Source organism: Microtus pennsylvanicus, chromosome 1 (genome assembly GCF_037038515.1).
Source record: "Microtus pennsylvanicus isolate mMicPen1 chromosome 1, mMicPen1.hap1, whole genome shotgun sequence".
NCBI lineage: Eukaryota > Metazoa > Chordata > Mammalia > Rodentia > Cricetidae > Microtus > Microtus pennsylvanicus.
The window spans coordinates 92,426,485-92,449,667 of record NC_134579.1 but is presented as its reverse complement, the minus strand read 5'-3'; the positions used below and the strand labels follow the sequence as shown (position 1 = coordinate 92,449,667).

The 23,183-nt window shown below is 46.1% G+C and overlaps 1 pseudogene; it reads right to left on the bottom strand.

The window, feature by feature from the left end:
* Nucleotides 1–251: 251 nt before the first annotated feature.
* Nucleotides 252–22,633, bottom strand: LOC142849282 (elongation factor 1-gamma-like; annotated as a pseudogene).
* Between the last annotated feature and the right edge of the window lie 550 nt (nucleotides 22,634–23,183).

Below are 23,183 nucleotides of genomic sequence, written 5' to 3'. Positions count from 1 at the left end.
TCTCCCCCCCACTTTCTCCTTTTTTCCAGTAATGACAACACAGGGCCTTACTCATACTTGGAAAGTGTTCTGCCTTTGAACTGTGCCCTTAGATCCTCTGCCACTGTGTATTAGTCAGGGTTCTCCAGAGCAATGGAACTTACAGAATGAATATATGTGTGTGTGTGTGTGTATGAGACAGATTTTTATTTTTGTTCTCAATGTTTTTCCTTTAATATCCCCCAACTCCCTTGAAGGGTGGGTGCAGGCAACTAGGCGCCAGCAAGACATGTTTGGTTGAAGATCTTGCTTTGATTGACAGCTTTAGCCATGTGCTGGAAGTCCCCCACCCCAGGAAACGTACTCTCAAACCAGGGTCTGGGTCTCCTCGATACCGGGATCCAGTTTCTGCCTTGTATATGACTCATTGTCCTCCTGCCAATCTGAACTCAGCGGAAAGGCAAGCTCTTGGCCTCCGGAGACCCAAATGCTATAAACGGAGCTGCCGTTGTTGGTTCCAAAGAGAGTAACACCAACAAAGGCATTCTCCCTCCATTTGTCCAACGGCTGGAACATTCCAGTGGTGAGGTTGCAACTCATGAAGGTCTGGGTAAACTCTTGGGGAAAGTGGTGCTCAGCATGCCACAGGGACCAGCCATCCTTATCAAAGTGGTGCTCAGCATGCCACAGGGACCAGCCATCCTTATCAAAGTGGTGCTCAGCATGCCACAGGGACCGGCCATCCTTATCAAAGTGCTCCCGCAAATATGGCAGCACCACAGAAGGAGGTGTCCCCATTGTCATAATTACGCATAAACTCATCCAGCACGAAAGGGCTCTTGGGCAGGTGAGTGAAGGAAGGGTCTTTGACCTCAGGCTCAGCAGCCGGTGCCTGCTCACACTCATAGTCTCTTCCTCAGAGCTGGGGCAGCTGTCTTTCTCCCTCTTTCTGCTCAGCCGAGGGCTTTTGTTTCTCCTGCAGTAAACCCTCTCCTCTCCTTGAGGTATCCTTGTTAGGCTGGCTTTCTGCAGACTTCTCAGCATCGGACTGGGCCATCTTCTCTCACAGGTTCACCTTCTCCAAGACTTCCCTGAAGTGGGGCTGGTTAATGCAGGGAAAGAGACATTGGTGGGCACTGGGGAAGGTCTGTCTGGTTAAAAGAAGGCTCTATGACTCATTTTTAGAGCCAAGCAGAATGCAGACATCTGCAATATTAGCCAGTGTCACCGGCTCACCCTCCAGAAAAGTCCCTGTCTTCACCTCATCTCTTTGGCATTTTCAAGGGTCTGTTTGTGGTGGTGCCTGATGCCCAAGGCGGGGGACACCCACGCGCTGGCTGGAGTGTCACCAGGTCGCTGTCAGCACCCAAGCCTCTGGAGTTCTTCCCCATAGCTCCCCATTACTTATATAACAGCAATGGCATTACTCTCAGACACACAGAATTGGTCATCACCCTCAAATGCTGGAACCTTTCCCGCAGGAAAGTTTTGGAGAAACTGGGGAATGCAGCTGGTTTGGCCAACGTTGAAGTGGGCAGATGTGAAGAGCACGTGGGCCTGAGAACTTCATGTGCTGAGCAGCAATAAGGGCCTTGAAGATGTGTGTACAGGGTCCCAGCCACCGTGGTGATGCTGCAAAGAAGGGGTGAGAATGTCAGTGCTGCCGAAAAGTAAGCCATCAGGGATTAGAAAGGGGATTTATCAGAACGACTTACAGATTGTGGTCCAGCTAGTCCAACAATGTCGGGCTGTGAATGAAAAATCCAGGAATCCGGTAGTTGTTGTTTAACCCACTGGATGTCTCAGCTGTCTTCAGCATACTCTGACATCTGAAAGAAGTAGGCTCTGATGCCAATGAAGGAGTGAACTTGTTAGTGAGGTGAGAGCAAGCAGACAAAGAGCAAAGGCTTCTCTCTTCCGTGTCCTTATATAGGCTTTCAGCCAAAAGCGTAGCCCAGATGAGCAGTGGTTTGCACAGTTAAATGACCTGAACTAAAGGTGCATCTTCCTACCTCACGGATCCATATTAAAAGTAGATCTTCTGTGCTTCAAATCAAGCAAAAGTACCTCACAGGTTTGCCCTATATTTTTTGGGTTTTAGTTAATCCTATATGTAGTCAAGTTGACAACCAAGAATAGCTATCACACACTAAATTACATGCCCAACCCCTCGCTGGGGGATTCGTGGCAAATACTACACCTCCAGGCCTTGGTTCTTTCTTTCCTTTTACTTTTTATAATTTTATGGTAGAATTCACATAACATAAACTTGGCTATTTTATATATAACAGTTCAGCTGGGTACAGTGATACACATTTGTCATCCTCATGACTTGAGAGGCTGAGGCATGAGGATCGCTTGAATCAAAGGGTTTGATGCTAGCCTGGGTAGGTAATATTCCCAGATACTGTCTCAAAAAAACAATAAACAAGACAAACAAAAAAGGCAAGCAGGGCTAAGAATGAAGCTCAGCTGGTAGATGCTTGCCTAGCATTCATGAAACCCTGGGTTCCCTTCCCAGCACAGCATAAACAAGGGAGGGGTGTATGCCTATAATCCCAGCACTCGGGACGTGGAGGCAGAGGATCTTAGGTTCAGTGTCATCATCAGCTACATAGGGAGTTTGAGGCCAGCCTGAGACACTTGAGGTTCTGTCTTTAGAATCCAGCACATAGACCCCAGTACCTGCCAAAGTCGGAATGAAGACCTAACGCACCCGAGACCTAGTCCACAGTCCCAGGATCCAGGAGAGTCCTTAAGTCTACTTTTTTTTGGTTTCTGTACTTTGGCTTCTTGCTGATTGTTCTTGCTAACCGAAGTGTGTCCACAGGGTGTGTTTTTCATGCATAAAAGGCAAAGAACAAAGTAGCTCTGGGCTGCATGGATTGGGCGGGCTCCCCATGTAGCGGCCCACTGGCGATTTGGACGTGTCTGTGTGTTCTCTGGTGGGAGTACCTCACGACAGAACCTGATCAGAACCTGAAGCAGCTAGTCACGCCACGCCACATTTACAGTCAAGAGCAGAGAACCATGAATAAATGCAGGCATGTTAGAGCTCAGGTCACACTTTGCACTATCAAACAGTGCAGGATTCTTCTCCTAGGGAATGGTGCCACCCACAGTGGGCATAATCAAGACAAATGCACACAAACACACCCCACCCCACCTCTGCAGACAGAACTTCAGACCAACCTAATCTCTAGACACTTCCTCATTTAGAATCCCTTCTCTAGTAATTTTAAAGCAATTTTTTTTTTTTGGTTTTTCGAGACAGGGTTTCTCTGTGGTTTTGGAGCCTGTCCTGGAACTAGCTCTTGTAGACCAGGCTGGTCTCGAACTCACAGAAATCCGCCTGCCTCTGCCTCCCGAGTGCTGGGATTAAAGGTGTGCGCCACTACCGCCCGGCTCTAGTGATTTTAGATTGTGCCAAGTTGACAGTTAAAACTGATTATCATAGAGTTATTAATCCAGCATCATGGTCATAGGCAGCTATGAAGTGGGAGAGCAAGCCTTTGGGTCCAAGGAGGGGCTTCATTAGAACAGACAACCATCAAGGAGTCCTGATAGCAAAGCATCTTCTATTTCTTTCAGAACCAAAAGATCAGGCATTGAGCCATAGATAACACTATAGGTTCCCTAAAGGGGGAGACAGGCCCTTTGGTTCCCAGAACATTCGAAGAATTATACTGAAGGCAGCGTGGTGGAGCTTTGAAGAACGAGAGGTTTCTTACTCTTAGAGCTAGTTGTTTTTTGTTTTGTTTTGTTTTTGAGAGAGAACAGTACACGTGTGTGAAGTTGTGACCTCGCCTCTGTGCTAGAGGTCAGAAAGGCGCTATAAATCTAGCGAGACTCAAAATTATCTTGGCTCTGAGAAGTTGAACAGGGTGGGGCTGCAAGGTCACAGCTTGCTTGTTTATCAGCTCTCTCTCTCTCTCTCTCTCTCTCTCTCTCTCTCTCTCTCTCAGATGGAGAGATTGCTGGGGTTGGGTGGGGACAGACCTGATTTCTTTGAAAGAGAGAGGTAGCTATGACCGCCAAACCAGGAATAGAGTGTTCAGTTCACATCTATAGTCCCAGCACCTAAAAGGCAGGGGCAGGACAATCAAAAGTTCAAGGTCGGCTACATAATAAATTCAAGGTTATCCTGGGTTATATGGGACCCTGTCGAAAGAAAGAAAGAAAGAAAGAAAGAAAGAAAGAAAGAAAGAAAGAAAGAAAAGATCTTTTAAGGCATTCCTGTCCAATGACTTACTTCTTTCACCAAGGTCCCACCCTTTGAGTCCATAAATGAATGAATCCATCTTTCACATCAACATACAAATATAAATACAAATACAAACATACATAAAAGCAGCCTTCAAATGCCAGGGTCAGGATGTCAAATCTTTGCTCCAAGTTAAATGAGTATATTAGCAATTTATTCATCAACGTGATAAATGCCCGACAAGGACAATTTAAGGGAAAAAAGGATTTGCTGGGTGCCGTGTTGGTGCACACCTTTAATCCAGCACTCGGGAGGCAAAGGCAGGCAGATCCCTGAGTTCAAGCCACCCTTTCAAACTACCCAACTTAAAGGTTTTCAAGACAGTTCACAAAGTCATGAAACTAAATTTTGAGCCTTCTAGGTCTTTCCTTAAAAGATGGTTGTCAAATGCTCAGCTTGGTGGCAAACACTTTTGAAACACAGCACACAGAAGGCAGAGGCAGGTGGATTTCTGTGAATTAGAGTTCAGCCTAGTCTACATAGTAAGACCCTGTCTCACACAAACAAACAAACAAAGGAGATGGATGGGAGAGATGGCTCAGTAGGCAAAGTACTTGTCCTGCAAGTATGAAATTTGGATCCTAATTTTGGATCTTTAGCACCCACATAATGGCTGGATGTGATGCGGTGAGAGATGGCCCAGCAGTTAAAAATGAATATTGCTCTTCCAGAGGATCTGAGTTCAATACCAGAACCCACATTGGGTGACTCACAAGTACCTGTATACCAGTTCCAGGAGATCTGACATTCTCTTCTAGTATCCTAAGATGCTTACACATACCCACACATAGACACACACACAGCTACATAATTAAAATAATAGTAAAATAAATCTTGTTTCTTAAATTTTTATTTTATTATTTTACATGAGTGAGTGTTTTACCTGCACATATGTCTGTGTACCACATGTGGGCAGTGCTCTTATAGGCCAGAACCCCTGGGCATGGGATCCCCTGGGCCTGTAGTTATGAACGGCTGTGAGCCACCATGTGGGTGCTGGGGATCGAACCTAGGTCCTCTGAAAGATAAGCCAGGGCTCTTAGCTAACTGGTGAGCCATCTCTCCAGCCCGTAAAATAAAGTTCTAAAGTGAAAACAAGGTGGAGAGCAATTGAGGAAGACACCTGCCTTGGCCTTTGGTTTCCACATGCACAAGCATAGGCCTGTGCACACACAGAAGAGTGGCTGTCAGCTGGGCATAATGGCACAGTTTGTAAATCCCAGCATTTGGGAGACTGGAACAGAAGAGTGTCGAGTTCAAGGCTTAGCCAGGCATCTATAATCCTAGCAGTTAGGAGGCTGAGGCAGGTGGATTGCTACAAATTTTATGTCAGTCTGGGCTAGAGTAAATCCTTGTCTCAAAAAATTATAACAGTGCTGAGCAGTGGTGGCGCACGCCTTTAATCCCAGCACTCGGGATGCAGAGGCAGAAGGATTTCTGTGAGTTCGAGGCCACCCCGGTCTACAAGAGCAGTTCCAGGACAGGCTCCAAAGCTACACAGAGAAACCCTGTTTTGAAAAACCAAAAAATAAAATAAGTAGGTAAATAAATAAATAAAACAAAAAAGATGGCTGATAATCTTTACTTTTCTTACAATGTAGAGTCTGGGGCTCGAGTTTAAATCCTCCTGTCTGAAGTTCTCAAGTGTTAGCATCCACATTTATAATATTTATAAATACATTTATAACAAAACAACAAAGCAACCCTTGAAATGTGAACACAATGGCTGGAGTTCTACTTGTCGCCTTGGACCATGAGGATAGTGCCACTCCTGAGGGATGGCAGAACAAGCAGTCAGAAAGATTCGGGACACCTGAGGCCTTGGTGCTGCCAGCCTACCCAAAACTGTTCATCCAGGCTTTCCTATTTAAGACAGTCTTATTTGGCAGGGCTGTGGGTGGAGGGTGTTCCGAATCTTCACAGCTGAACTTAAGGCTAACCGACATCAAGTAGTCTAGTGAATCAGTCTAAATTCTTAGTTGTAACCACAGAACTAATTTTAACTGGGCTGAGCAGAAAAGGAATGTGTTAAAGAATACTGGGTAATCTAAAAGTCCCGGAGAATCTGGCTTGGCATCTACTCAGGAAAAAACAGGTCTCGAAGCACATCCAAACTAGTTCAAAAGAAGCAGATAGCATACAGACTGATTCTTTCTCTCTCCCTCATTAGATGCAATCATAGCCAACCTCTTTCGATACGGACATGCCTGGCACTTTTCTTTCTCTCAGCCTTGGGTTGCCATATGGCAAGATTCTAGCTGTGAGGGAGGTAGGAAAGATCATCCCTAGCTGCAAGAGAAGCAGAGAAATGATCCTTAGCTGCAAGAAAGGCAAGGAAAAGGATTCTTAGCTGCAAGGGAGCAGGGGAAAATGATCACCAGGCTTCTGTGATGTTGCTGATCAGTGACTATACATACTCCAGGCTTATTATAGTTTTCCAAGCCAGAATCCCAGTGGGCTGTTTGTTGGACGGAGCTTCTGATTTCTCTCTGTGTAGAGGACATCTATGATAGATTGTGTGTGTGTGTGTGTGTGTGTGTGTGTGTGTGTGTGTGTGTGTGTAGTCAGAGGTTAGCTTTTGGAAATTGATTCTCTCCTTCTACCATATGAGACCTAGGGATTGAACTCAGATTGTCAGGCTTCCTCAGGCCGCCAGCCTTCAAGTAATGACACGGAAACTTTTCTTATGAATGCTCGGCCTTGGCCTAGCTTGTCCCACTGGCTCTTTTCTATTCATCTATGTTTTCCTTCCGGGCTTTTTACCTTTCCTTCATTCTCTATGTCCTGCTTTCCTGCTTCCTCTGACTGGCTGGCTGGCTGGCTGGCCCCAGGCATCTCCTTTTCTTTCTCTCTTATTCTCTCCAGCCTAGATTCCTCCTCCTACTTATTCTCTCTGCCTGCCAGCCCAGTCTATTCTTCTACCACCTAACTATTGGCCATTTAGCTTTCCATTAGACCAATCAAGTGCCTTAGGCAGGCAAAGTGAACCAAATATAACACATCTTTACATAGTTAAATAAATGCAGCATAAGCAAGTGTAACACACACCTTTACATAGTTAAAGTAATAGTCCACAACAGGCTTGATTGAAAGTGTTTTTACCCACTGAGTCTTCTTGCCAGGCCCCTGTTGTGTTTTTTTTTAAGTTTTCTAGCTATACCGTATCGTATAGGGGCATAGTTTGTCGCCAAGAATTAGGAGTCATGGGACTTTCCTAAAAGCCTAGTTTCTACTGTTGAAATATGTGCTTAGAGCCGGGCAGTGGTGGTGCACACCTTTAATCCCAGCACTTGGGAGGCAGAGGCAGGCGGATCTCTGTGAGTTCGAGGCCAGCCTGGTCAGTCTACAAAAGGTAGTTCCAGGACAGGCTCCAAAGCTACAGAGAAACCCTGTCTCGAAGAGAGAGAGAGAGAGAGAGAGAGAGAGAGAGAGAGAGAGAGAGAGAGAGAGGTGCTTAGAGCTGGAGAGATAGCTCGGTTGAGAAAGTGCTTGCCTTACAAGTGTGAGGACCTAAGTTTGATTCCTACAACTCATGTTAAAAGAGCTGGGTTCAGTGGGGGAAGTGCAGACAAAGGGATCCCTAGAACTCTCTGGCCAGCAGATTTAGCCAATTTGGTGAGTTCCAGGCTACTGAGAGACCCTATCTCGAAAAACAAGGTGAGGACCAGGACTGTAACTCAGAGATAGAGCACTTGCCAAATGTACAAGTGGTCCTAGGTTAGGTCCTCAATGCTGTCCACAAAAAATGAGAAAGAGGAAGAGGAGGAAGAGAAGAAGGAAAAAAAGAAAAAGGAAGAAATGGAAGCCATTGAGGTTGTCTTAGAAATACTTTTATGACCGAGCCTGGTGACACATGCCTGTAGTCCCAGCACTTGGGAAGCTGGGACAAGAAAACTCAATACCCACACACTTTTAATCCTAGCACTCAGAAGCAGAGGCAGGCGCATCTCTGTGAATTTGAAGCCAGCCTGGTCTACAGAGTGAGTTCTAGAACAGCCAGGGCTACACAGAGAAATCCTGCCTCAAAAAACAAACAACAGCAAAAAAAAAAAAAAAAAAAACACCAAACAACGACAATGACAAAAAGCTGTTAAGAGTTAAAGCCAGCCTGGGCTGTAAGATGAGTTCAGGACCATCCTGAACGCATAGTGAAACTGTCTCAAATAAGCAAACACACACAAAATAAAAAAAAAATGGTGAATGGCTCTTGAGGGACAACACCCATGGCTAACCTCTGACCACCACACACATATGAATGCATGGGCATTCACATGCACACACATGTGTAGCTACCTGACCGTGTACTCTCACACACATGACATATTCACCCGTAGACACGCTGTTCTAGGTTAGCTTCTGTTGCTGTGATAAACACCACGATCAGAAGTGAGTTAGGAACAGAAAGGGTTAATTTCCACTTACAGTCTCAGGCCATAGTCCATCACTGAGGGAGGGCAGGGCAAAAACTTAAACAGGAACTGAGACAGAAATGATAAAGATATGCTGAGATGGGAGGTGGTGGCCCATGCCTTTAATTCCAGCACTTCAGAGGCAGAGGCAGGCGGATCTCTGATTTCAAAGCCAGCCTGATCTACAGAGAGTGCTCCAGGACAGCCAGGGCTACACAGAGAAACCCTGTCTCAAAAAACCAAACTAACCAAACAAGCAAATAAAAGACATGCTGTTTACTGGCTTGCTCACTCTCTCTCAGGTTCATGCTCAGCTAGTTGCCCAGGGATGGTGCCCTCCACAGTGGACGGGGCCCTACTTCAACTAGACAATTTCTCACTGATATAGCCACAGGCATCTTCAGGTCAGGCTGGGTCTTCTCAGGTGACTCTAGGTTTGTGTCAAACTGACAATAAGAACTAACCAGCATGTACATGTGTACACAAACACACAAAATTAAGAGTCTGGCTCAGAAGACCAGAGTTCAGTTCCCAGCACCCATGTTAGATAGCTCACTACTACCTATATAAACTCCTATCCCAACGGACTCAACATCCCCCTCTGGCCTTCTCAGGTACCTGGACATACTTGCACATACTCCTACACAGACACACATACACACGAAAATAAGATGTCTACTTGCTTGGCCGTTTCATTCCTGGGAATATGTTCTCAGAGTCATTGGCAGCAGGGGCACAATCAGATAGTTGGCACATGAATGCTTACAGCAGAATGCTATACATGAGCCCAAAGCTGGGAACACTGTAAGCCCCACGGATAGATGAATGGATAAGTGGAACATGACATACTGTGGTGGTTTGAATGGAATTGGCCCCCATAAGCTCATAGGGAGGGGCACTATTACGAGCTATGACCTTGTTGGAGTAGGTGTGGACTCGTTGGAAGAAGTGTGTCATTGTGGGGGTGGGCTTTGAGGTCTCTTGTGCTCAAGATAACCCCCAGTGTCTCAGTCTTCTTCTTGTTGCCTTCTGACCAAGATGTAGCCAGCACTATGTCAGTCTGAATGCCACCATGCTGATAATGGAATCTCTGAACTGCCACATCAGTTAAATGTTTTCCTTTATACGTGTTGCTGTGGTCATGGTGTGTCTTCACAGCTACTGAAACCCTAACTAAGGTGCCTACCTACCTAATGGAATATTATTCAGCCTTGGAAAGGACTGAGGTGAGCCAGGTGTTGTGTCTCTTGCCTGTAATTCCAGCACTAGGGAGGCTGAGGCAGGAGGTTTTAAGTGTGAGACCAGTCTAGTCTACACGGCAGGATCCTATCTGAAGGTGGGATGGGGAGGGGGCTGTCTTAGCTAGTTTTCTATTGCTGTGAAGAGACACCATGACCAAAGCAACTATTATAAAAGAAAGTATTTAACTGGGGCTTGCTTATGGATTTAGGGGGTTAGTCTGTTATAATTGTGGTGGGAGGCATGACTGCATGCAGGCAGGCATGGTGCTGCAGAAGCAGCAGAGAGCTTTGTATCCTTATCTGCAGGTAGCAGGCAGAGAGAGAGAGAAAGACTGGGCCTGGCCTGGGCTTTTGAAACCTCAAAGTCCACCCACAGCACATTCCTGCTCCAACAAGGCCACACCTCCAGGTCTTTCCCAAAGAGTTCCTCAAATGGAAACTAAGCATGCAAATCTATGAGGCTTGGGGGACCATTCTCGTTCAAATCACCACAGGGACTGTGGAGATGGCTCCGAGGATAAAATATTTAGCTTTGATTTTGATCTCCTGAACCCACATGAAAAATAAACTAACAAAAATTAAAACAAACAAACAAAAAAACTGGCTAGGTGGTTGTGGTGCTTGCCTTTGATACCAGCATTGGGGAGGCAGAGGCAGGCAGATCTCTGTGTGAGTTTAAGGCTAGCTTGGTCTACAGATGAGTTCCAAGACAGCCAAAGCTACACAGAGAAACCCTGTCTGTATTGAAAAAACAAAAATAGACAAAACAAACCTTGAAGCTCATGAGAAGGCTGCTCTGTAGTATACAGAGCCCAGAAAATACAAGAAAGACCCTTCCAATAAGGTGAAAGGTGAAATGCATACAGGGCCTACAATCAATCAATCAATCTCTCTCTCTCTCTCTCTCTCTCTCTCTCTCTCTCTCTCTCTCTCTCTCTCTCTCACACACACACACACACACACACACAATTTTGAAAATCAGTCTTGTCCAATAAAGATTCAAATGATAGACTGCAAAATAGTAACAATGTGTTTTCTTACAGCCACTGTATCTTCTAAGGCTCAGTTGGATCTTGGTAGGAGGATTCAAACCAAGTAACACATGGCCCAAACATCCCATCACCTCAGCAAGTTTACTGGTAATTGTAGTCAATACTGAGAAAAAGAACTAACTCTGTCCCTGGCTGTTTTGCTGTGAAAGAGCCAGCCAACTCATCTGTGAATATAAGCGAGCTGGTTGGTTGGGTCTGGAGACCTAGATCCCTCCACCCCTGCCTCCGGGTACCTGGCTTGTTAGGTATTCCAGAATCGGGTAGATTTATCGTTCCTCCTTTCCTCCCTTCTACTTTTCTTCCTTTCCTTCCTTCCTTTCCTTCGTCCCCCCTCTCCTTCCTTCCTTTCCCTCCTCCCTTCCTTTCCTCCTCTCCTCCACCCTCCCTCCTTCCTTCCTCTTCTCCCTGCTCCTTCTGTCCTCCCTATTTTCCTTCCTTTCCCTTTTCTTCCTCCTCCTGCTTCCTTTCTCCCTCCCTCCCTTCTTCTTTCCTCCCTCCAGTCTCTTCTATTCCCTCCTTCCTCATTTTTCTCCCTTCCCTTCTTCCCTCCATCCATTCTTCCCTTCTTACTCTCTTCCTCCATCTCTCCCTCCTTCATTCTTTCTTTTCCTTTTTTTTCAAGAAAAGGTTTCTCTGTGTAGCCCTGGCTGTCCTAGAACTTGCTCTGCAGCAGACCAGGCTAGCCTTGAACTCACAGAGATCCCTTACCTCTGCCTCCAGAGTGCTGAAATTAAAAGCATGTGTCATCACTGCCCAGTTCATTCCTTTTCGCCATGTTGGTGATCAAACCATGGGCACCACGCATACTAGGTGAGTGCTCTACAGTGTGTTTGTTTGTTTTGTTCCACTTTGGGAGATAGGAGTTAACTGTATAGCCCAAGCTGGCTTGCTCTTGAATGTGCAATCCTCCTGCCTCAGCCTCCAGACCTCTGGGATTTCCAAGTGTGCTCCATGAGACTTGACAAGACTCCTTATCTCCAAAGAGGCCACCTCTGCGGTAGCTATGGATCACGCGTCTCACACAGAGACGCGGATTTATTTATTTATTTGCCAGTTCAGTTTTTTATTTTTTATTTATTTATTTATTTTTTAAATTTATTTATTTATTAAGGATTTCTGCCTCCTCCCCGCAACCGCTTCCCATTTCCCTCCCCCTCCCCCGATCAAGTCCCCCTCCCTCATCTGCTCCAAGAGCAATCAGGGTTCCCTGACCTGTGGGAAGCCCAAGGACTGCCCACCTCTATCCAGGTCTCGTAAGATGAGCATCCAAACTGCCTAGGCTCCCACAAAGCCAGTAAGTGCAGTAGGATCAAAAAAACCCACTGCGAGACGCGGATTTAAATAGGACAACTAGAGCTTCTTCTCTAGGCTTCTGGACCTTGCTCAGAAGCAACGCTGAAATAATGAAATTGAGAGGCCACGAATGATGAACAGGCGCTCACAATCCAAGTGGGATCGAGAGACTCAGTGGAATGTAGCTAACCATTTCCACCAAAAATAAAACGCTCTGCTTCCCTCAGCCGATTCAATTATCTCTCTAAAAAGGGCACTTTTTTTTAACACTCCCTAAGAGGCAGCAGATCTAGCGAGTGAGTTCTTGTGAACAGCAGTGAATAATCAGACAACTGTGACCAAGATGTGAAAGAAAACATGGCCTGGCTTGGCTGTGAATAGAGATGGCAAAAATGAAGAATATTGTATTGGTGCCATCTGGATTGGGTTATATGATTTAAAAAAAAAAGCATAATTTTAAGTTCTCTAGTCATGCGGGTGTGCTGGTGACCAAGCCTCTGCTCTTGCTGGGAATTAATTAAAAAAAAAACTCTCCTCTGTAGCGTCCACCAGTTTAAAACAAAAGGAAGGGACAGGAGGGGTTTGCTTTTCAGGAAAGGGCAGGCACCCGTCTGCAGAGCCCTGATCCATTCCCAGCACCCATGCCAGGCAGCCTAAAACTCCAGCTCCAGGGGATCTGACTCCCTCGTCTGGACTTGATAGGTACTTGTCCCGTCCCCCCCCCAACACCTTCACTTCATTGCAAATAAAATAGATCATAAAACGCACTTGCAGGCACATACACACACCTGCACAGAACCCTCCTTTTTTTTTTTTTAATTTTGTCTTTTTCGAGACAGGGTTTCTTTCTCTGTGTAGCCCTGGCCCCTGGCTGTCCTGAAACTCATTCTGGAGACCAGGCTGGCCTGGAACTCACAGTGATCCGCCTACTTCGCTCTCCTGAGTGTGCCACCCAGCTCAGAAGCCCTCTTTTTGGCCTATAAAATAATTCAGGTTCATTAGTAGAAGAATGAAAAAAAAAGTAGAAAAGACAAGAAATACCCTGTTATTCCTGTTATTTAGGGGAATAAAACATAAAAACCCCCCCAAAACCCACTGTTTCCATGATTTCCTTCCAGTCCACATGAATATGCATGTGTGGACATGAATATGCATATGCGTATGGGCTCATGCTGTATTTTACTTAACGAGGTGAGGCATTGTCTCTTGTTGACATAGTCATTCCTTGTCTGGTCATATGTTATATTTGCATGATTCTTCTTTTCTGTTTTGTGAGGTTTTTGGGGTTTTTTGGTTTGTTTGCTTATTTGTTTGTTTGTTTGAGACAAGGCCCTATGTAGCCTACACTAGCCATGAAGTTGCTATGTAACTGGGCTAGTCTTGAACTTACAATCCTCTTGTTCCCACTGCCTGTGTGCTGGGATGACAGGTGTGGGCCAGTGTGTTTAGCTTATGGTTTCTATTTCTCAACCATTGCAGTTGGAGAACTATCACAAATGTATGCCTATGTTTCTCTCTGTGTGTGTGTTCCCATATGTTTGTGAATGAAAGCAAGAGGCTAATGTTGAGGGTCTTCCTCAATTGCCCTCCACCCATTTTTTTTTTCAAGACAGGGTTTCTCTGTGGTTTTGGAGCCTGTCCTTGAACTAGCTCTTGTAGACCAGGCTGGTCTTGAACTCATAGCGATCCGCCTGTCTCTGCCTCCCAAGTGCTAGGATTAAAGGCATGCGCCACCACCGCCCGGCTCCATTAGTTTTTTTTTTAATGTGTTTGTTCAAACGCATGCCTGCCTAATACCCTTTGAGCTCAGCAGAGGGTGCCTGATCCCCTGGAACTATAGTTACTGATGGGTGTGAACTGCCCTCCGGGTGCTGAGAACCAAACCTCTGTCTTCTACAAGAGTAGCAAGTGTTTTTAACTGCAGAGATATCTCTCCAGCCCTCCCACAACCTTAGGCTTTGAGACAAGGTCTCTCAGCGGGACCTGGGGCTTACTGACTAGTCTAGACTGACTGGCCAGAAAGCCCCAGAGATCTTCTTGTCTCTGTATTAGTTAGAGTTCTCTAGTTGCAGAACTTATGAAATGAACCCCCCTCCATATATATGCATATATATATGTGTGTATAATTTATTGGAATGGCAGGCTGCAATCCAACAATGGATATCTGTGAATGGGAAGTCCAAGAACACAGTAGTTGCTCAGCCCCACAAGGCTGAGTGTCTTAGCTGGTCTTCTGTATATGCTGGAATCTTGAATTAGGCTCCAGTGCCAGTGAAGGGATGGATGAGCCCTCTCTTCTTCCACTGTCCTTATATAGGCTTCCAGTAGACCGTGGGGCCCAGATTGAGGCTGTGTCTCCCGGACTCAAGATCTGAATCAAAGGCTGTTGTCTTCGGCAGCAGGATCCAGACCACAGGTTCAGACCATTTCTGAACTGTAGTTCATTCCAGATATAGTCAAGTTGACACTGGACAGCAACCATCTCAGCGCCCCAGGGCTGAATTTACAGACACGCACCGCCACACCTGGTTTTAGCACGGGTGCTGGGGACCTGAACTAAAGCCAGAATGCTTATGCATCGAGTTCTTTGCCTACTGAGTTAGCTTCCCCACCCATAAGTGAGTATTCTTAAAGGAATCTGGGACTGTTGAGCAAGACCTGCGGGCTGCAAGTATGCCACATTGTCACCTGACACCTTCCTGGACAATAAATGGGAATACATAAGATGGAAATCTGGATAAGTTTGCCTTCTGGTGTTCAGGTTCCCTTTGCGGAATCTATCCTCAAAGTCTCCACTGGCCTGCCTGGGTATACTGAACTCTAACCCTTTACCAGGAGGAGGGAGCAGGTGGGGCAGGGACTGTCTCTGCCCCACCCCCATTCCAGGCAGAAACAGTGTGGAGGAGACAACCAGATGGCTCAAAGCCCAAGTGACATCACTGGCAGAAGGTCAGCCTCCCCAGGAACCCTTCCTTCCTGCTGTGTGTTAGACACTGACCTAAAACACATCATTCTGTGGGATGATTCCCTAGTCCCTGCATCTGGAAAATGGGCACAGCTCCAACCTCGAGGATTCTTTTGTAGAGAGACACTTGATGTGCTCCTGGGATACCTAGGTGTCAGAGCTTCCTGAGAAGAATATAGACTTGGGCGGGAAATCCAAGACAATATGCACACATGCCTTTTTAGCAAAGGCTACTACCCAGCCCAGTCTGGTGTAGTGGTGCACTCCTTTAATCCCAACACTTGGGAGGCAGAGATAGGCTGATCTCTGTGAGCTTGAGACCAGTTCCAGGCAGCCAGAGCTATGTAGTGAGACCCTGTCTCAAAAACAAAGGCTATAATTCAGAGTGAACAAGGAGATAGGGAAATTCTATTTATGGGCTGGGCTCAGTGGTAGAGGCCCTGTCTAGAATCCCCCAGTGAGGGGCTGGGGTGTGGCTCAGTGGTAGAGGCCCTGCCTAGAATCCCCCCAGTGAAGGACTGGGGGCCTGGCTCAAAGGTAAAGTTAATGTCTAGCAGATTGTAATACTTGGGATTTTAGCCCCAGCACTGAAGAGAAAAGCAAAGCATACTTATTTCTAATAGGAAGAAATAGCCACACCTCTTTGGGTTATTAAATAAGTCCATTGTGTGTTACAAAAGAACCACTCATTCCAGCCCATCCTGTTATCAGATGCAGGAACTACCTTAATAAATACCTTTGGACACAAACAGGCGGGGCAACAGGAGGTACAGGAAGTCACCTGGGACCTCCTTTAGCCTTAAAGTCACCTTTAGCCCCAGCCACAAGGGGTGGGGGCTACTGGTGAGACAAAGCTTCCTGCTGGGCTCTGGGTCCTAAAGGGAACCACAGGCAGGTTCAGACAGCGGCTGCAGTGACACTGTCAGGTCCTTTGAGCTTTGACTCCAGGTTCTGTATAAGTAGGTCACACAGGGTCATTTCCCCACTGGTTTTTGTTTTGTTTTGTTTTGTTGTCCCAAGACAGGGTTTCTCCTTGTATCCCTGGCTGTCCTGGAACTTGTTTTGTAGACCAGGCTGGTCTCTGACTCACAGAGATTTGCCTACCTTTGCCTCTTGAGCACTGAGATAAAAGGTGCAGGCCACCCCCATCAGGCCATTTTGTCACTTTTTAAGGCGGGCCTCTGTGTTGTGGGGAAGACAGAACTTGTTTCCTCTCCTGAGACACCCCACCCTCACCCCCAAAGCTCACAGGCTTCCCTGAGACCACCATGGGGATGAAAACGGACGGTACGGTAGGACAAGCTGCAGAGGACCAGGTGGAGGCTGAGCGTAATGTCTGCAGGGCCAGAACTTGGGAAGCTGAGGCAAGAGAATGACTTATTCGTACCCAGCCTCGGCTACACAGCAAGACCCTGTAAATGTCTAAAAGGAAATAGGAAAACAAACAAAAAAGAGGCAGGTCCAAGTGGATCCTCAGCCCCCTCACTGGAGGAATCTAGGCAAGGGTTCTGCCACTGAACTACATCTCCGATTCCTCACTGGGGGACTCTATGAAAATGTTCTCTTGTTGAGCCCTGCTTGCATCCCCTCACTGGGGAAGTCTAGACAAGTCTTCTACCACTCAACCATGCCCCTGGTCTAGAATGGGCTTTTTCTCTGTTCCTCATATATGCCTGGATATATTCGTTTTGTTAGGAGGTCACCCAAGTACCTTGTCCCAGATTCCCCAAGAGTGGACCATATACAATTCTAGATCCTGTCTCTCCAGGTCTTGCTTTGCTTGTAGGTTCAGTTTTACCTTCCTGAAATCCCCACTAGTCCAGGGCTGGGCGTGTGCCACAGGGTGACGTGGTAAGCACCAAGTAGCAGGCATGAATCCAGAAGCCTTGTCCCACCTGCCTACATGCTGGCTTACGCCTGCCCTGCCCAGTCTGGCCCAGTTGCCTTGGCGGGAAGCAACGTAGCAGGTGGTGACATTCAGTGTCAGCCTGGTTTTATGGGCTTGGGGTAAAGGCTCTGTGACTGGTGGGTGGGGTTTCCCACGTGGCTTGTGCTCTGCCTGTCTTTGGAGTAATCTCCTCGAAGGTAGCAACCTTATCTTGTTCACCTCAGTGTCTGAAGCGCGCCTAACACACTACAGCTACACACCGGGTTAGTTGAATGCTTGTGGAATCAACTGGGGAAAAGCAAACATGAGGAGGATCTGTGCCCTTTGCAAGAAAAGCCCACGGCTCCGCAGAAACCAACAATTAAAACAGGGATGGGAGCATTGTTGCTCTGTGGCTTCCACAGGGATTTTAGAAAACGCAGGACTCCCAGAGTATCTTGTGCCCTGGGTCTAAAAGTGGAAATAGAGCCCGTGTCCTGAGGGGACAAGTGGGAGAAGCCAGACCTGACTCTACATCACCCCCAGTCACCCCTCAAGCCTTATCTCTTTACCAAACTCAGTGCCTGACTCTGCCTACTCTCCTCACCCCCCAGAACATCCGACTCCCAGCATCTTACACCAGATCTTCCTTTCTCCCACCAACACTTACCTGCCCCAGGACTGCCTAACAGAGAACCACATTCTCCGCTTTGACATACCACAGACAATAAGTGTTAAGATCTGCACACAGTCGGGCAGGCCTTTAATCCCAGGAGCGGCAGGTGGATCTCTGAGTTTGAGGCCAGCCTGGTCAACAGAGTGAGTTCCAGGACAGTCAGGGCTACATAGAGAAACCCTGTCTCAAAAAACCAAACCAAACAAACAAAAACCTGTACACATCTGCAACTCCCCACCTCCCTTTGTTTTATCCTCCTCCTGTCTCTTCGGATTGCTGCTTAAACGTCCAGGGACGGTTGCCTGGCACACATGTTCTTTATAAACTTCATGGTATTTTGGTGAGAACGAGGACTGAGTCTGTCTTGTTTATCATGGCTGTGCATCTTGTGAGGGTGCACATGTAACTGACGATTCCGGAATGCCTGAATGAGAATGATGTCAGGTGGGGCTGCTGCAGGGCTCCCCTAGAGAACCTCATCCAGCACGGGCTGCATCCATGGGAAGGCGAGGCCCAGAGTCTTTGCAGAAATTCGAAGTAGCCGAGAGTATCCAGAAGAAAAAATAACAGGGGATCTGTGTCAAACAAAGTGGAAAGCAAGGACTGACATCCAAAGTTGTCCCCTGACCTTCACATGCAAGCTATGGCATGTGTGTGTATTCACAAGTGTCACTTACATACAAGAACACTCACACATGCACAACAAACACACACACACACATGCACAACACACACACACACACACACACACACACACTCATACACACCCAGATTAAGAAAAAAAAAAGACCATAGAGATTTCTCAGTGTAGGAAAGAATTCATCTACTAGTCAGGCCAAAGAAATTTAAAACACAGAAAGAGATTCTATCTTTGGAATCAGACAAAGATTGTTGAGCTGCTGCTCCCTGGGGAAAACACCACTATCTCTGTCTCCTGGCCTTACCTGAAAGCAAATTCTAAACTAATCTCTCCTTTTCTCTCCCATCTCCAGCCCCTTTCTCTCTTTAGATAGGGTCTCACTGGAGACAGTGGGCTGACCTGGAACCTGCTTTGTAGATTAGGCTGATTTCAAATTTAGAGACGCCTGCTTCTGCCTGTGGGGTGCTGAGATTAAAAGTGTACCCCACCACGGAGCACATTTACCTCATCTCTTCCCCAGAGAGGCGCGGAAGGAACAACTTGGCCTTTGCCTTGTTTTTACAAAAGATCTGCAATAAATAGCTTTTTGTTTGTTTTTGTTTTTGAGACACAGAAAGCACCCAGGCTGGCCCTGAATTCATGATTCTGGAATTACAGGCACGTGCCATTATACCTAGCTGTCTAAACTTTTAAAAGATTTTATTTATTTCTATTTAATGAGCATTTGCCTGCATGTACATGTGTACCCCATGTGAACCTGGTATTCTCAAAAGCCAGAAGAGGTCATCAGATCCCTTGCAACTGGCGTTACAGATGGTTGTGAGCTGTCATATGGGTTCTGGGAACCAGACCTGGGTCCTCTGCAAGAGGAGCAAGTGTTCTTAATCTCTGAGCCATCTCTTCATCCCCATGCTTATCTACTTTTGATTATTCATTTAAAGATGTTTATTTACTTATTTTCTGTAGGCAGGGAATGCCATGGGGGCATGTAAGGAGGTCAGAGAACAATTTAGGGGAGTTGGTTCTTTCTTTCCACCACGTGGATCACAGGGATTGAACTCAGGTCCTTATGCGTGGTGGCAAGCACTCTTGTCTGCTGAGCCACCTCACCCACCTTTTTCATTTGTTATTGTAAAATGTAGCAAAATCTTGGGAACCTAGGTCTTACATTTGTTGCTTACTTTGGCCAAAACACTTAGCTTCTGTTTCTGTATCATTTGTAAATTGGAATTAGCAATTAAGTCATTTACAAAAAAAAAGGAAAGCCATATAGTATATGATTTTATATATATATATATACACACAATATCTAGAATGGGCAACGCGCCCCCCTTCCCAAACAGGAAGTAATTTAGAGGTTGCCTAGGACTGGGGGTGGGGTGGGGAAAGGCTGGGAGCGGGTGCAACATTTCTTACCACTTTATTTATTTCTGTGTGAGCGTGCATGCACACCAATGGCATGGTGCTCTGTGGAGGTCAGAAGCCTACCTTTGCGAATTGGTTCTCCTCTTCTGCCATCTGGATCATGGGGATTGAACTCAGGTTGTCAGTCTCAGCAGCAAGTGCCTTTACCTGCTGAGCCATTTTCACCAGCTCCAGGATTTCTTTCGTGAGTGATGAAAATGCCCTAAAATTAGATAAAGACTAAAGAGTGATTACATATAAAGTGCTTAGAGCAGTCTGACACATCAAAAATGATCCGAAAGTCATCGTTAAATAAAGCTTACCTCCAAACGAAGGCATCCATGCTGATGAACTTGGGGGTGGAGCTGGGAGTGGGAATCTGTTCGCTAATATGTTTTTAAAGTGATTTTCCATTCTTGACTCTCACCGTCTGTTGTGTACTTTTTATAAATCTTGTAATTGTCTTATGGAGAGCATCATTATGTCGCAGTATAGATTACATATATTAAAAGTGCTAATTTATTAGACATAACCTTTGTCATACTGAGTTACTCCCCCGCCTTCCAAGTGGGAGGTGGCTCAGAACTCTGAAAGACACGTGATCTTCTGCCTGGAGTCACATGCCTTAGACAGGATGTAGAAGGCAGCAGAAGCCAAGAGTTTCACAGAGACACACTTGTTGGATAGTCAACACAACATGCAGATAAAGTCAGAAGATAAAACATGCAGATAAAATCAGCTAACTACTGGCAGAGAACTAGGGCCTGGGATAAACTTTAACCTACTTGCTCTCCCAATTTGCTTGAAGAGGGATTAAAGTAATGCAACAGCAAGAAGGATCCAAGTTAGAGACGCAAGGGACAGTTATAAAAATCTTTATGGAGTGGGGCTGGAGAGACAACTCAGTGGCTAAGAGCATTAGCTGCTCTTCCAGAGAACTGGGTTCAATTCTCAGCACCCTAATAGTGGCTGACAATCATCTATGACTCCGGTTCCAGGGCATCCAACACCTTCTTTGGCCTCCTTGTGCATTGCACACATATGGTCTTGCTACTGAAGTGTTAAGATTCGCCTGAGTGCCCGGCCAATGTTTCTGTTTATTTATTTTGTTGTTTTTGTAGACAGAGTCTTGCTATGTAGTCCAAGCTAGCCTCAAACGTGTGATCCTCCTGCCTCAGTCTTCTGAGTACTTGAGCTCATCGGGGCCTGCATCCAAAGCCCCTCTGCCTTAGTCTTCACCTCCTGCTTGGGCTGTCTCATGAGCCAGGGATGAGAAATAAAGAGCAGGTCTTAGGGATGGTAGAAGTGGTTAAAAAGGCCCCAGTCCTAAGGACCCAGGCTTGCTCCAGGAGAATGGCAGAGGGAAAATCCTGACCCCAAGTTGTGCTTTGACCTCCACACGGCACAAATATATTTATACCATGACACAGAAAACGAATAAATAAATATAATCACAAATTTTTAAAAGACCGGGCAGTGGGATGCACACCTTTAATCCCAACACCCAGGCCAGCTTGATCAACAAATATAGTTCCAAGACAGCCCGGATTATTACACAGAGAAACTGTATCAATGAATGAATGAATGAATGAATAAATGAATGAATGAATGAATGAATGAATGAATGAAAAAAAACCCTAATTGGACGGTCTGGAAAAATCAGTCAACCAACTAACCAACCAACCAATCAAGCAAGCAGGCAAGCAAGCAAACCCTGAAATCTGTACTTTTCTATGAAGATGCCAGGTAGATCCAATGATAACAGTTTTTAGGAATACACCTTTTGGGGGACCTCCAAACATACAGCTGTCAGTGTTTTGTTTTGAGACAGGATCTCATGTACATTATGGTGGCCTCAAACTCACTGGGTAACCAAAGATGACCTTGAACTTCTGATCCTCCTGCTCCATTTCCTGAATGCTGGGATTATAGGTGCTCGTGTGTGTGTGTGTGTGTGTGTGTGTGTGTGTGTGTGTGTGTGTGTACACCGACTCCAATTCTATGTAGTGCTAAGGATGGACCCCAGGGCTCTGTGCATTCTGGACAAGCACTCTGACAACTAAGCTACATCCCTGGCATCACCATTTTTCTGTATGTCTTTTTAATAATTTATTTGTATTAAGTACATTGGTGTTTTGCTTGCAGGTATGTCTGTATGAGGTTGTCAAAAGTTACAGTTGTGAGCTGCCATGTGGGTACTGGGAATTGAAGCCGGGTCCTCCGGAAGAGCAACCACTGAGCCCCTATCATCATTTTCTTTCTTTTTCTTTTGTTTTTTTGAGACAGGGTTTCTCTGTGTAACAGTCCTGGAACTCACTTGGTAGACCAGGCTAGCCTCAAACTCACTGAGATCGGGGCTGGAGAGATGGCTCAGAGGTTAAGAGCACTGACTGCTCTTCCAGAGGTCCTGAGTTCAATTCCCAGCAACCACATGATGGCTCACAACCATCTGTAAAGAGATCTGGTGCCCTCTTTTGATGTGTGGGAAGCAGAATGTTGTACACATAATAAATAAATAAAAAAAACTCACTGAGATCTACCTGCCTCTGCCCCCAAAGTGCTGGGATTAAAGGTGTCCGCCACCACTGCCTAACAAAAAGGTTTGTTGTTGTTGTTTTATTGTATATTTAAGTGGAGGGTAGCACACACACGTTACAGCACATGCTACAGCACACGTGGGGGAATCAGAGGACAACTTATTCAGTTAGTTTTCTCCTTCTACCATGTGAGGCACAGGGACTGAATTTAGGTGGTCACACTTAGCAGCAAGTTCTTACCTGCTGAGCCAACTCACTGGCCAGTTTTGACAGTTTCGCTGGTGTTGTGTTGAAGCACTTCTCCATACCGTCTTTGTTTTTAAATAATTATTCAATTGTACATTTATATAATGTAATTTGGGGGTTTTAGTTGTTTAAGACAAGGTCTCATGTAACCCAGGCTATTTTTGAACTCCTGATCCTTCTCCCACTACCTCCTAAGTACTGGGATTACAGATGTGTGCCGCTGCACCTATAATTCCATTTTGCTATGCTTAGAGGGCTGGAGACATAGCTCCGTTGGGAGAGTACTTGCCTAGCTCATGGAACATTGTGCTTGAGCCCCAGTACCACATATAACACACTTGGTGGCAAATGTCTGTAATCCAACCCCTTGGGAGGAAGAAGCAGGGGTATCAGAAGTTCAAAGTCATCCTTCGCTACATACTGAGCTCAGAGCCAGCCTAGGTTACATGAGACCCTATCCCGAAAAGAAGAAGAGGAGGAGGAGGAAGAAGAATAAGAAGAGGGCTGAGAGATGTCTCAGCAGGTAAGAACATTTGTTGCTCTTGCAGAGGATTGGGTTTGGTTCCCAGAACCCATTTAGACAGCTCACAACTGCCTGTAACCCCAGCTC